Source organism: Bubalus bubalis, chromosome 19 (genome assembly GCF_019923935.1).
Source record: "Bubalus bubalis isolate 160015118507 breed Murrah chromosome 19, NDDB_SH_1, whole genome shotgun sequence".
Taxonomy (NCBI): Eukaryota; Metazoa; Chordata; class Mammalia; order Artiodactyla; family Bovidae; genus Bubalus; species Bubalus bubalis.
Window position 1 is genome coordinate 5,541,328 of NC_059175.1, and position 14,358 is coordinate 5,555,685.

A 14,358-nucleotide genomic window follows, 5' to 3' on the forward strand; every position below is an offset into this window, starting at 1 on the left:
ACCATTCAGGTATGACCTAAATCAAATCCCTTATGATTATACAGTGGAAGTGAGAAATAGATTTAAGGGACTAGATCTGATAGATTGCCTGATGAGCTATGGATGGAGGTTCGTGACATTGTACAGGAGACAGGGATCAAGACCATCCCCATGGAAAAAAAATGCAAAAAAGCAAAATGGCTGTCTGGGGAGGCCTTACAAATAGCTGTGAAAAGAAGAGAAGCGAAAAGCAAAGGAGAAAAGGAAAGATATAAGCATCTGAATGCAGAGTTCCAAAGAACAGCAAGGAGAGATAAGAAAGCCTTAATCAGCGACCAAAGCAAAGAAATAGAGGAAAACAACAGAATGAGAAAGACTAGAGATCTCTTCAAGAAAATTAGAGAATGGCATTGAAACATGTAAAATAGCATGTATGAAACGAGTTGCCAGTCCAGGTTTGATGCACAATACTGGATGCTTGGGGCTGGTGCACTGGGACGACCCAGAGGGATGGAATGGGGAGAGAGGAGGGAGGAGGGTTCAGGATGGGGAACACATGTATACCTGTGGCGGATTCATTTTGATATTTGGCAAAACTAATACAATTATGTAAAGTTTAAATGTAAAATAAAATTTAAAAAAATCTAATGAGTCTCAGGCACTGTTGAATATAACTAATGGAATGTGATGTTGCTATTCAAATTATAATGAATGTGGGAAAAATTGTTTTAAACAATGATGTTTAGTAACTTCACAAATAGAATGCAATATACAATTCAAATAGTAAACAAATGACTAACATACTTTTGTGCTCTGTAAGAAGAAATGTTATATGCCTCTTAAAATAATGCTCTATGAAGTTGTATAATAATTTGTGATAATGAGTATGTTATGATAGAAAAGTAAAAAGTAAACAGAACAATTTTCATAAAAAATAATATTTAACTCTTTAATGATGAAGTTACTGAAAGAAAATGATTAAAATCCACTTTTTTTTTAGAAATAAAATTACCAAAAAAAATGGCTATTACTAGTGTATGCTGTTTACTTATGACTGATTTACATTGTTGAATAGCAAAAACCAACACAATCTTGTAAAGCAATTATCCAATTAAAAATTAAAAAAAAAAAAAAAGAAAATTAGAGATACCAAAGGAACATTTCATGCAAAGATGGGCTCGATAAAGGACAGAAATGGTATGGACCTAACAGAAGCAGAAGATATTAAGAAGAGGTGGCAAGAATACACAGAAGAACTGTACAAAAAAAGATCTTCACAACCCAGATAATCACGATGGTATGATCACTGACCTAGAGCCAGACATCCTGAAATGTGAAGTCAAGTGGGCCTTAGAAAGCATCACTACGAACAAAGCTAGTGGAGGTGATGGAATTCCAGCAGAGCTATTTCAAGTCTTGAAAGATGAGGCTGTGCAAGTGCTGCATTCAATATGCCAGCAAATTTGGAAAACTCAGCAGTGGCCACAGGACTGGAAAAGGCCAGTTTTCATTCCAATCCCGAAGAAAGGCAATGCCAAAGAATGCTCAAACTACTGCACAATTGCGCTCATCTCACACACTAGCAAAGTAATGCCCCAAATTCTCCAAGCCAGGCTTAAACAGTATGTGAACTGTGAACTTCCAGATTCAAGCTGAATTTAGAAAAGACAGAGGAACCAGAGATTAAATTGCCCACATCCATTAGATCATTGAAAAAGCAAGAGAATTCCAGAAAAACATCTATTTCTGCCTTATTGACTATGCCAAAGCCTTTGACTGTGTGGATCACAATAAACTGTGGAAAATTCTGAAAGAGATGGGAATACCAGACCACCTGACCTGCCTCTTGAGAAATCTATATGCAGGTCAGGAAGCAACAGTTAGAACTGGACATGGAACAACAGACTGGTTCCAAATAGGAAAAGGAGTATGTCAAGGCTGTATATTGTCACCCTGCTTATTTAACTTCTATGCAGAGTACATCATGAGAAACGCTGGACTGGAAGAAGCACAAGCTCGAATCAAGACTGCCGGGAGAAGTATCAATAACCTCAGATATGCAGATGACACCACCCTTATGGCAGAAAGTGAGGAGGAGCTAAAGAGCCTCTTGATGAAAGTGAAAGAGAGTGAAAATGTTCGCTTAAAACTCAACATTCAGAAAACTAAGATCATGCATCTGGTCCCATCAGTTCATGGGAAGTAGATGGGGAAACAGTGGAAGAAGTGTCAGACTATTTTTTTTGGGCTCCAAAATCAGTGCAGATAGTGATTGCAGCCATGAAATTAAAAGACGCTTACTCCTTGGAAAGAAAGTTATGACAAACCTAGATAGCGTATTCAAAAGCAGAGACATTACTTTGCCAACAAAGGTCCATCTAGTCAAGGCTCTGGTTTTTCCAGTGGTCATGTATGGATGTGAGAGTTGAACTGCGAAGAAAGCTGAGCACCGAAGAATTGATCCTTTTGAACTGTGGTGTTGGAGAAGACTCTTGAGAGTCCCTTGGACTGCAAGGAGATCCAACCAGTCCATTCTAAGGGAGATCAGTCCTGTGTGTTCATTGAAAGACTGATGCTGAAGCTGAAACTCCAGTACTTTGGCCACCTCATGTGAAGAGTTGACTGATTGGAAAAGACTCTGATGCTGGGAGGGATTGGGGGCAGGAGGAGAAGGGACGACAGAGGATGAGATGGCTGGAAGGCATCACCGACTTGATGGACATGAATTTGAGTAAACTGTGGAAGTTGGTGATGGACAGGGAGGCCTGGCGTGCTGCGATTCATGGGGTCGCAAAGAGTCGGACATGACTGAGCAACTGAACTGAACTGAGGGTAGAGCTTGTGGAGGAGTGGTGACATGTAGCCCTAACTTATATGAGTCTCGTTGCAGTGAGACATTCACTTTTCACTCATTCATTTATTTATGTAATATTTGCTGAATCCATATCACACTCCTGATTCTGTTCTAGACCTGGGGAAACAGAAGTGAAAAAATATGCAAAAATCCATATCTGCAGGGAAAGACATAAAATAATTAAGATATACAGTGTAAGAAAAAAAATGCTTTGGAGAAAAATAAAGGAGATGAGGGTGTGTCAAGGGATGCACTGTTAATTAGGGAGATGAGAAGAAATCATGTAGATGGTTACATTTAGATAAAAACCTAAAGTAAGGAAGTCAGACATGCAGAAGCAGCATAGAATGTTTGGGTAGAGGTCAAGGACCTGAGGCTGGAGATCAGGAAGAAAAAAAGGAAGAGTCCTGGTAAGAAAGGTATGGTAGAAGATGAGGGGAGAGGGTAGAGAAGTGAAGTATACTGTTTTGAGTACTTCCCATAGATGGAAAGCTATTAAAAAGTTTTGAGCAGAGAACTGCCAAGAATGGACTAACATTTAACAGAACTGCTTTGGCAACTGCTTTGAGAATGGATTAGAAGGAGGCAGGCCTTTCTTATATGAGACAGGGACAGTTTTTTTTTTTTTTCCCATTCTTTAATATGGACGTAAAAAGTCAAGCAAGTGAAATTTCCCTACAACAAGGAACTTTTCATTGGAATTTGCAAATATAAGCTCTCCCTCCTTGGTGTAGATAGATACATAGTCCACCTTTTGGGATGGGTCACGCATATTCTTCTTGCACTTCAGGAATGACAGGTACATGAAAAATTGCTAAACATCACTAATCATCAGGGAAATGTAAATCAAAGCCATGATGAAATACCAGCTCACACTGCTAGGATAGCTGTTATCAAAAAGGTAAAAAATAACAAATATTGGTAAGTGTGTGGAGACAAGGGAACCCTTGTGCACTGTTGATGGAAATGTTCATCCACTATGGAAAACAGTATGGAGGTTCCTAATAAAATAAAAAATAGAATTACCATATGACCAGCAGTCCCACTTCTGGGCATATACCCAAGGGAAATGAAGTCATTATCTCGAAGTAACATCTGCACTCTCATGTTCACTGCACTATCTACCTTAAAAGGAGACTGTCTAACTGATTAGACCAGGCACAGACAGATAATGCTGCCTGATCTCATTTATATATGGAATCCAAAAAAGTCAGACTCATAGGAATAGGGGGTAGAATGGTATTTGCCAGGGGCTGAGAAGAGGGGAAAATGGGCATATGTTGATCAAAGTGTACAAAGTTCAGTTATTCAGGATGAATACATTTTGGAGATACAATGTAGAGCCTGGTGACTACAGTCAATAATACTGTATCATGTTTTTGAATATGCTAAGAGAGTAGATCCTAAATGTCCTTATCCCTCCCCCCACATGCAAATGGAACCTATATGAAGTGATGGATATGTTAATTAGCTTGATTGTGGTGATCATGCCACAATGTATACATATATTAACATACTACATTGATTACATATGAATAATGTTTATTTGTTAATTATATATAAAGTTGGAAGAAAAAATATTAATAGATATTTACAAGCCATTAATCCTCTCTGGTACATCACAGGGGAATAAAAGAAATTTTCCATAGGTCTTTCATAACAGCAAGTGAACTTACATTCACCTATTTGATTTCACCATGTTGGCTTACTAGTCTCTCTGTAAATTCACTGTTTTGAAAAAGTGCTTTATGTTTTCTAGAACTTGGTATTTTTTTTTCTCTAGCAGGAAATTATTCATTTTTTAAAGATTGATTTAAAAATAATGTGTTTGGGTAAGATGAACAAAAAGTATTAAAATTGAAATCACCCATAAACCATCCAGAAAAAAAATCTATAAGCATTTTTATTCCTTTCAGTCTTTTTTTTATTTAAATATATTTGACATATGACACTATAAATGTAAAATGTACAACATGTTAATTTGATACATTTATATATTGTAATATGATTGTCATTGTAGCAAAAATTAGTACCTCTATCACATGACATAATTTTTTTTAGTAGTTGTTATTTCAGTCTTTATGTTCTCATATAGTTGAAATCATAATATCTAATACAATTTTGATTCCTCTTTTTACTCAACATTATAAACACTTCCCATGTTATTCACTATTCTATTATATTTTTAAAGACTGCATACTATTTCACAATATGGGATGAACCAAAATTCACCCATTCACTCCTTGGTGGCTGTTATTTAGGTTCCAAGAACTCAGTCCCTACTCTCACTAAACTGTAATTATGTAGATAATCATATGTTATATTTTTGAGAAAAGGTATTTAAGCATAGAGGAAGGAGCACTGAGTTCAAGAGGAGTTGATATAGTCTAGCGTCCCAGAGGAGACTTCTCTGAGGGAGTAATATTTAAATGAGTCTGAAGACTCACGACACATTAATTAAAGGAGTGGGAAAGGGCATACCCTCGAGCAAACCACAGGGGAAACATCAGGTGAGAAGTCACCTGGGTGGGAAAGGAGTGTGTATTTGGAAGGTCAGTAAAGCTGAAATGCAGTTTCCAGGGAAGAGGGACAGCAGGTGAAGTTTGTGGAGTAGTCGGGAGAAATCATAAAAGAGCCTTACAGTCTAAGTTTGACATTTGGGTCTTTATCTTAAAAGAAAAGTTCTCAAGGGGTCTAAGCAAGGAAGCAACACTACCAGAATTTAATTTTATAGAAGTTGCTTGGACTATTGTCTAAAGAATAGGTTGGTGGCGAGGAAAGCACAGTTGTTAGAAAGCTTGTTGGGTAGGGAAGTAGAGTGCACTTAGGGAGAGTCATGGACAAAGGGAAGGCGGACTGCTGAGAGAAGCACTTGGGAGGGAGAAGAAGCAGGGCTTTGGTGACTGGATGTGGGACTGAGCAAAGCATCAGGAGCTCCTCTCGGTTTTCTGGGTGGAGCAATGGGGACAGTGGGGCAATTCACTGAAAGACAATACAGGAGAAGGAGCAGTTTTGCGGGAGAGATCAGGAGTTTGGTTTGGGACATGTTGAGATGCAGGTGGCTGTGTGCAGATGCCAAGGAAATAGCTGCAGATAGGGTCTGGAGTCCAGAAGAAATCTATCTGCTGGAATCTAAGAGTTACAAATATGTGAACGGCGTTTGAAGTCTCGGGGTGTGGTGGTCACACGAGGAAGTATGATGTGAAGACAGACGAGGACGGAGCCTGTGGTGGATGCCACGCTCCCAGATAGATCCGCCCTTCAGGCTGGGAAGTCTGGCCTTTGTTTCTCATCTGCTAGCTAACAGCCTTAGCTATTAACCCTCTCCAGGAATTGCCCTTGGCTGAAGAGTGACACCTTGCCCAGGCCCTGCCCTCCTGAGAAAGGGCGCTCATCTGCATCTCAACTCAGCCCAACTACAAAGGGCTTATCCCAGCTTTATAGGTACATGTTGATGTTGGCTGAGGGCTTCCTCGGGAAGGTTTCACCATTCAAGTTCTCCCTCTAACCAGTTCTGCTATCTTCCCTTCTGTTCTTTTTCCTGAGAGCACTCCCGAGTAAACTTTGTGCATTCAAAACTCTGAAAATCAGCTTTTGGAGGAATCCGTCCCACTACTACACTTTCTACTCAACTGGGACTAATTTTACAACCTAGAATGGGAAGGCTTTTGTTGGAAGAGACAGACAACTGGATCGATCATTTAATAGGAAGAGAGTCCCATGGAATGCCTTCTAAAGAAAGATTTCCAGGCAAAATTCAAAAACTTCCTCAAAAAGCCTTTCTTCTTATCAGCTTATTTCTTTCTAAGTGGATCCCGAGACCTTAATTGGAAAGGTTCTTTGTGAGCCTTCCTGCCTGAACTAAGCTGATGTCAATATTCACCCCCAGGGCTTGCCTCCTTTAGTGTCTCCTTCATCTATTTCTAGCCAATCAGAGGAGAAATGTGGGCTGGCCTTTCTGCCATTTGCCTTTCTGCCTCTTCATTGTCCTTTTCCCTTTAAATCAAAAGTAGGCAATGTCTGCTTCCCTTTTTAAGAAGAAAGAGAATCTCAAGCTTTTCATAGCTTTCCGACTGCCGTTATTTGAAATTTAAATATAGAGCACCTAGCAAAAACATAGGAATAGCTTCCTTTTATACTTGCCTCTGGGAGATTCTTAGGACATATTTCTAAAAAGCTTATGTTCCTATCATACTATTAAATTTTGAATACATTCTTAAATTGACAACAAGATTTATAATGAGACATCTAAAGTGCTTTTATCATCTCTTTCATTGGAGGTGTATCTATGCATGGAAACAGAACAAAACGGATCTTAAGTGCTAAGATATACTGAAAACCAATCACAGAAGCATCACAGATCCTTTGAAACTTATGTATGCAGAATTATTATTTTCAGATAAGTCATCATCAAGCCCATTGGAAAATGGCTCACATTGTCTTCACTTTTCTTCCATTTCCAATTCTGACAAGCGTGTAACAGGAAATGGAAATAAAGCAGGAAAATATGCATTAGTGAAAATAAAAACTTGGGTTTAACATCTGATACATATGAGAGAAATGAGAAGCAGGAAAGGAGAAGAAATATATGTGAGCTAATTATCTCATTTTACATATAGTGGGTATCAAAATAATCTGTTTTATTCTGAAGGCTAGGAGATGAATGTCTATTCATATCTTTTTTTTGACATATTAAAAAATAACTGAAGGATGATTTTAAAGAATTATTTGTGTCTTCCAAGTTACTGGTGGAAAAAAGTTCATGTAGGGTTACTGTAGCAAAAGTGTATTGTAGGAAAACAATGAAGGAGATCGAAAGGAACTATCAAAATTATAATAAGTACAGGACAATACACATCATGCTGCTGCTGCTAAGTCACTTCAGTCATGTCTGACTCTGTGCGACCCCATAGACTGCAGCTTACCAGGCTCCCCCGTCCTTGGGATTCTCCAGGCAAGAACACTGGAGTGGGTTGCCATTTCCTTCTCCAACACATGAAAGTGAAAAATGAAAGTGAAGTCGCTCATTCATGGTAAGTGTTAATTGTTGCTGCTAAGTTGCTGCAGTCGTGTCCGACTCTGTGCAACCCCATAGACGACAGCCCATCAGGCTCCCCCGTCCCTGGGATTCTCCAGGCAAGAACACTGGAGTGGGTTGCCATTTCCTTTTCCAATGCATGAAAGTGAAAAGCGAAAGTGAAGTCACTCAGTCATGTCTGACTCTTAGCAACCCCATGGACTGCAGCCTACCAGGCTTCTCCGTCCATGGGATTTTCCAGGCAAGAGTAGTGGAGCGGGGTGCCATTGCCTTCTCCAAGTGTTAATTATAAGGATTCAAATTCCCATATTTAAAAAAGTTACTTAAAGTGACCTCATCAAGAAAGTTCAATTATAAAATACTTGTTCAGTCGCTAACTCAGGTCTGACTCTTTGCAACCCCATGAACTGCAGCACACCAGGCTTTCCTGTCCTTCACTATTTCCCTGAGTTTGCCAAACTCATGTCCACTGAGTCAGTGATGCCATCCAGCTATTTCATCCTCTGTTGCCCCCTTCACCTCTTGCTCTCAGTCTTCCCAGCATCAGGGTCTTCTCCAGTGAGTCAGTTCTTTGCATCAGGTGGCCAAAGTATTGGAGCTTCAGCTTCAGCATCAGTTCTTCCAATGAGTATTCAGGGTTAATTTTCTTTTGGATTTATTTGTTTGATCTCCTTGCAGTACAAGGGACTCTTCAAGAGACTTCTCCAGGACCATACTTCAAAAGTATCAATTCTTTGGCCCTGAGACTTCCTTATGGTCCAACTCTCACATACATACATGACTACTGGAAAAGTCATAGCTTTGATTAGACAGACCTTTGTCGGCAAGGTGATGTCTCTGCTTTTTAATATGCTGTCTAGTTTCATCATAGCTTTTCTTCAAAGGGGCAAGTGTCTTTAATTTCGTGGCTGCAGTCATCATTCACAGTGATTTTGGAGTCCAATAAAATAAAATCTGGCACTGTTTCCACTTTTTCCCCTTCCATTTGCCATGAAGTGATGGAACCCAATGCCATGATCTTTGTATTTTGAATGTTGAGTTTTAAGCCAACTTTTTCACTCTCCTATTTCACTTTCATCAAGAGGCTCTTTAGTTCTTCTTCAGTTTCTGCCATTAGGGTGGTGTCATCTGCATATCTGAGGTTATTGATATTCCTCCCAGCCATCTTGATTCCAGCTTGTGCTTCATCCAGCCTGGCATTTCACATGATGAGCTCTGCATAGAAGTTAAATAAGCGGGGTGACAATATACAGCCTTGATGTACTCCTTTCCCAATTTTGAACCAGTCTGTTGTTTAGTGTCTAGTTCTGTTGCTTCTAGTTCTGCATACATTTCTCAGGAAGAAGGTAAGGTGGTCTGGTATTCCCATCTCTTTAAGAATTTTCCACAGTTTCTTGTGATTTACACAGTCAAATTCTTTAGCATAGTCAATGAAGCAGATTTTTTTTAAAAATTCCGTTGCTTTTTCTGTGATCCAGCAGATGTTAGCAATTTGATCTGCCTTTTCCAAATCCAGCTTGTACATCTGGAAGTTCACAGTTCATGTACTGCTGAAGCCTAGCTTGAAGGATTTTGAGCATTATCTTGCTATATGTGAAATGAGTGCAGTTGTATGAAAATTTGAACATTTTTTGGCATTGTCCTTCTTTGGGATTGGAATGAAAACTGACCTTTTCTAGTCCTGTGACCACTGCTGAGTTCTTGAAATTTGCTGGCATATTGAGTGCAGCAGTTTAACAGCATTGTCTTTTAGGATTTGAAATAGCTCAACTGGAATTCCATCACCTCCACTAGCTCTGTTTGTAGTGATATTTCTTAAGGCCCCCTTAATGTTACACTTCTGGATGTCTGGCTCTAGGTGAGTGACCACACCATTGTGGTTATCTGGGTCATTAGGATTGTTTTTATACAGCTTTTCTGTGTATTCTTGCCACCTCTTCTTAATATCTTCTGCTTCTGTTAGGTCCATACCATTTCTGTCCTTTATTGTGCCCATCTTTGCATGAAATGTTCCTTTGGTATCTCTAATTTTCTCGAAAAGATTTCTAGTCTTTCCCATTCTATTGTTTTCCTGTGTTTGGAAGAGTAAAATACAAACTAGGGTTTGTATTTACAATGTTTGCAATTACATTTTATACAGACAAGAATTCAAATCATGAAACATTAATTATGATTAATAGGTTATTTTACATCTATAAGCAAAACCTATAAGATGTGGCATCAAGGAGAAATATCACAACAGTAATGGAAAATAGAAACACCCCTCTCTCATTTCTTGATAGATAAATAAGTAAAAAACCATGAGAGTATAGAAGATTTGAATAACTTAAGGAAGAGACTTGACTTAATAGTTGTGTATAATAATCTGTATTTATATAGAATATAAAAGCTTCCCTGGTGGCTCAAACAGTAAAGCATCTGCCTGAAATGTGGGAGACCCGGGTTCAATTCCTGGGTTGGGAAGATCCTCTGGAGAAGGAAATGGAAATCCACTCCAGCACTCTTGCCAGGAAAATCCCATGGACGGAGTAGCCTGATAGGCTACAGTCCATGGGGTCGCAGAGTTGGACACGACTTAGTGACTTTCCACACAGTCCACACATATAGAATATGATTTCTTTCCTTATGCTCAGAGGATTTTAGCTGAAATAGTTCATATTTTAGGCTACAAAGAAAATTTAATACATTCCCCAAAGCAGAAAATATACAGAAAACAGTCTTGGACTACATGCAGTGAAACTAGAAACTAGTCTCAAGAGATATAAATTAGCAACCATGAAAGTCAAGCATTTAAAAAAATTTTTTTTTTCATTTTATGAAACAAAACTCTATTACTGAATGACTTGAGTCAAAGAAGCAAATACTCAGTTATACACTATTTGAAGGAGGATAATAAAAAGCATCACTAATCAGAGATACATTAAAGTAGTAGCATTAATTTCATTCATTATAAAACAGAAAGCAAATCAAAACTAGATATTTATCTGGGGAAGCTCAAAACAGAAAAATGGGATAAAAATAAGGAAGTAAAGAATAAGAAAATAATTTTTAAAAATAAATTGATAGGTTATAAAACTAAAAAAGCCCTGAAAGCTAATTATAAAAAATGATTATCTAATAATTGAATAGTAAGAATAAATACTTGTTTTTCACTTATAGGTATTGTTCTATGCAATGTGTGTGTGTGTGTGTGTGTGTGTGTGTGCGCGCGCGCGCGCTGTGTTTAGTTGCTCAGTCATATCTGACTCTTCGCAACCCCATGGACTGTAGCCCACCAGGCTCCTCTGTCCATGGGGATTCTCCAGGGAAGCATGCTGGAGTGGGTTGCCATGCCCTCCTCCAGGGGATTTTCCCAACCCAGGGAGCAAACCCAGGCCTCCCGCATTGCAGGCAGATTCTTTACCATCTGGGCCACCAGGGAAGTCCCTATATATAAAGTGAAAGTGAAAGTGAAGTCGCTCAGTTGTGTCCAACTTTTTGCGACCCCATAGACTGTAGCCCTGCAGGCTCCTTGGTGTATGGAATTCTCTAGGCATGAATACTGGAGTGGGTTACTATTTCCTTCTCCAGGGGATCTTCCTGACCCAGGGATCGAACCTGGGTCTCCCACATTGTAGGCAGACGCTTTACCATCTGAGCTACCAAGGAAGGCTTTCTTCATATATATATACATACATATGTATATATATTCAGCGATCAATGCAAAGAAATAGAGGAAAACAACAGAATGGGAAAAACTAGGGATCTCTTCAAGAAAATTAGAGATACCAAAGGAACATTTCATGCAAAGATGAGCTCGATAAAGGACAGAAATGGTATGGCCCTAACAGAAGCAGAAGATATTAAGAAGAGATGGCAAGAATACACAGAAGAACTGTACAAAAAAATCTTCATGGCCCAGATAATCACAATGGTGTGATCACTGACCTAGAGCCAGACATCCTGGAATGTGAAGTCAAGTGGGCCTTAGAAAGCATCACTACGAACAAAGCTAGTGGAGGTGATGGAATTCCAGTTGAACTATTCCAAATCCTGAAAGATGATGCTGTGAAAGTGCTGCACTCAATATGCCAGCACATTTGGAAAACTCAGCAGTGGCCACAGGACTGGAAAAGGTCAGTTTTCATGCCAATCCCAAAGAAAGGCAATGCCAAAGAATGCTCAAACTACCGCACAATTGCACTCATCTCACACGCTAGTAAAGGAATGCTCAAAATTCTCCAAGCCAGGCTTCAGCAATATGTGAACTGTGAACTTCCTGATGTTCAAGCTGGTTTTAGAAAAGGCAGAGGAACCAGAGATCAAATTGCCAACATCCGCTGGATCATAGAAAAAGCAAGAGAGTTCCAGAAAAACATCTATTTCTGCTTTATTGACTATGCCAAAGCCTTTGACTGTGTGGATCACAATAAACTGTGGAAAATTCTGAGAGAGATGGGAATACCAGACCACCTGACCTGCCTCTTGAGAAATCTGTATGCAGGTCAGGAAGCAACAGTTAGAACTGGCCATGGAACAACAGACTGGTTCCAAATAGGAAAAGGAGTACGTCAAGGCTGTATATTGTCACCGTGTTTATTTAACCTCTATGCAGAGTACATCATGAGAAACGCTGGACTGGAAGAAGCACAAGCTGGAATCAAGATTGCCCGGAGAAATATCAATAACCTCAGATATGCAGATGACACCACCCTTATGGCAGAAAGTGAAGAGGAACTCAAAAGCCTCTTGATGAAAGTGAAAGTGGAGAGTGAAAAAGTTGGCTTAAAGCTCAACATTCAGAAAACGAAGATCATGGCATCCGGTCCCACCACTTCATGGGAAATAGATGGGGAAACAGTGGAAACAGTGTCAGACTTTATTTTTCTGGGCTCCAAAATCACTACAGATGGTGACTGCAGCCATGAAATTAAAAGACGCTTACTCCTTGGAAGGAAAGTTATGACCAACCTAGATAGCATATTCAAAAGCAGAGACATTACTTTGCCAACAAAGGTCCATCTAGTCAAGGCTATGGTTTTTCCAGTGGTCATGTATGGATGTGAGAGTTGGACTGTGAAGAAGGCTGAGCGCCGAAGAATTGATGCGTTTCAACTGTGGTGTTGGAGAAGACTCTTGAGAGTCCCTTGGACTGCAAGGAGATCCAGCCAGTCCATTCTGAAGGAGATCAGCCCTGGGATTTCTTTGGAAGGAATGATGCTAAAGCTGAAACTCCAGTACTTTGGCCACCTCATGAAAAGAGTTGACTCATTGGAAAAGACTCTGATGCTGGGAGGGATTGGGGGCAGGAGGAGAAGGGGACGACAGAGGATGAGATGGCTGGATGGCATCGCTGACTCGATGGACGTGAGTCTGAGTGAACTCCGGGAGTTGGTGATGGACAGGGAGGCCTGGCGTGCTGCGATTCATGGGGTTGCAAAGAGTCGGACACAACTGAGCGACTGATCTGATCTGATCTAATGTATATATATAGCAATAATTCACAGGGTCATTATACTTATCCAATCTTTATAATGATCCTGTGAATTATTGCTAGTACCCTCAATTTACAATGAGGACATTGAGGCATAGAGAGGTTAGGTAACTTTTACCTAAAATCAGAAATATAGCAAGTGACAGAGCTGAGATTTAATCTCACCTGCCTCTTTTGAGTCAGGTCAGTTTCTCTGTAATCCTTCGACCCTTCAGTAACCAGTTGTCATAGTGATGTCATCACTAACATTGTTTTTTGAGACAGACCAGAAGGATGATCTTGGGGGTCAGGGAAGATGTGGTACTGACTTCTTCACTGTTGAACCTAAGTTTCATGACTTTGATCTCATTGGGGTCAAACTTGGGCAGCATGACAGAGGCACCTGGTATCAGATAAACCCAGATGTGGGAGGAGAGAAGAAAGTTGCAGTGTGACCTCCTCTGAGCTGAAAGCCGAAAGCCTGACCCAGTACCTCTGTGTTCCATTTCCTGCCTGCCTTCTTTTGGGCTACTTGAACTTTTTTTTTTTGTATTTCATTTAAACTTATATGTCACATTTTGGACTTTACCTTTTGGTATGTTTTGGTTATGCTAGGGGTTACAATAAGCATAATCAAATTTTTACAGTTTAATTGGAATCAATACTTTACCACTTCCAGTGGAATACAGAAATAATACCATCAGATTGGCCCCTTTACGCTTCACTTACTGTCTTATATACTACATCTACATATACATACTTGGAGAACCTCATGACAAAATATCATTATTTTTGTTGTCAATTGTCAAACATCTTTTCCAGGGCTCTACAAGAGAATAATTGTCCATTATATTAAACACCCCTCATACCATTCTCCAACAAGGGGCTTCTCTACATCACTACAGACCCCAATTTCTTTCTGCACCCTCTCTCCTGGCCTCAAATATCAAGAATCCTTGATTTTACACGAGGCAGGCCCTTATCCTGGACCTTACTAAACTCTCAGGTCCTGTGGTTTTCTACTTGCGACTCTGT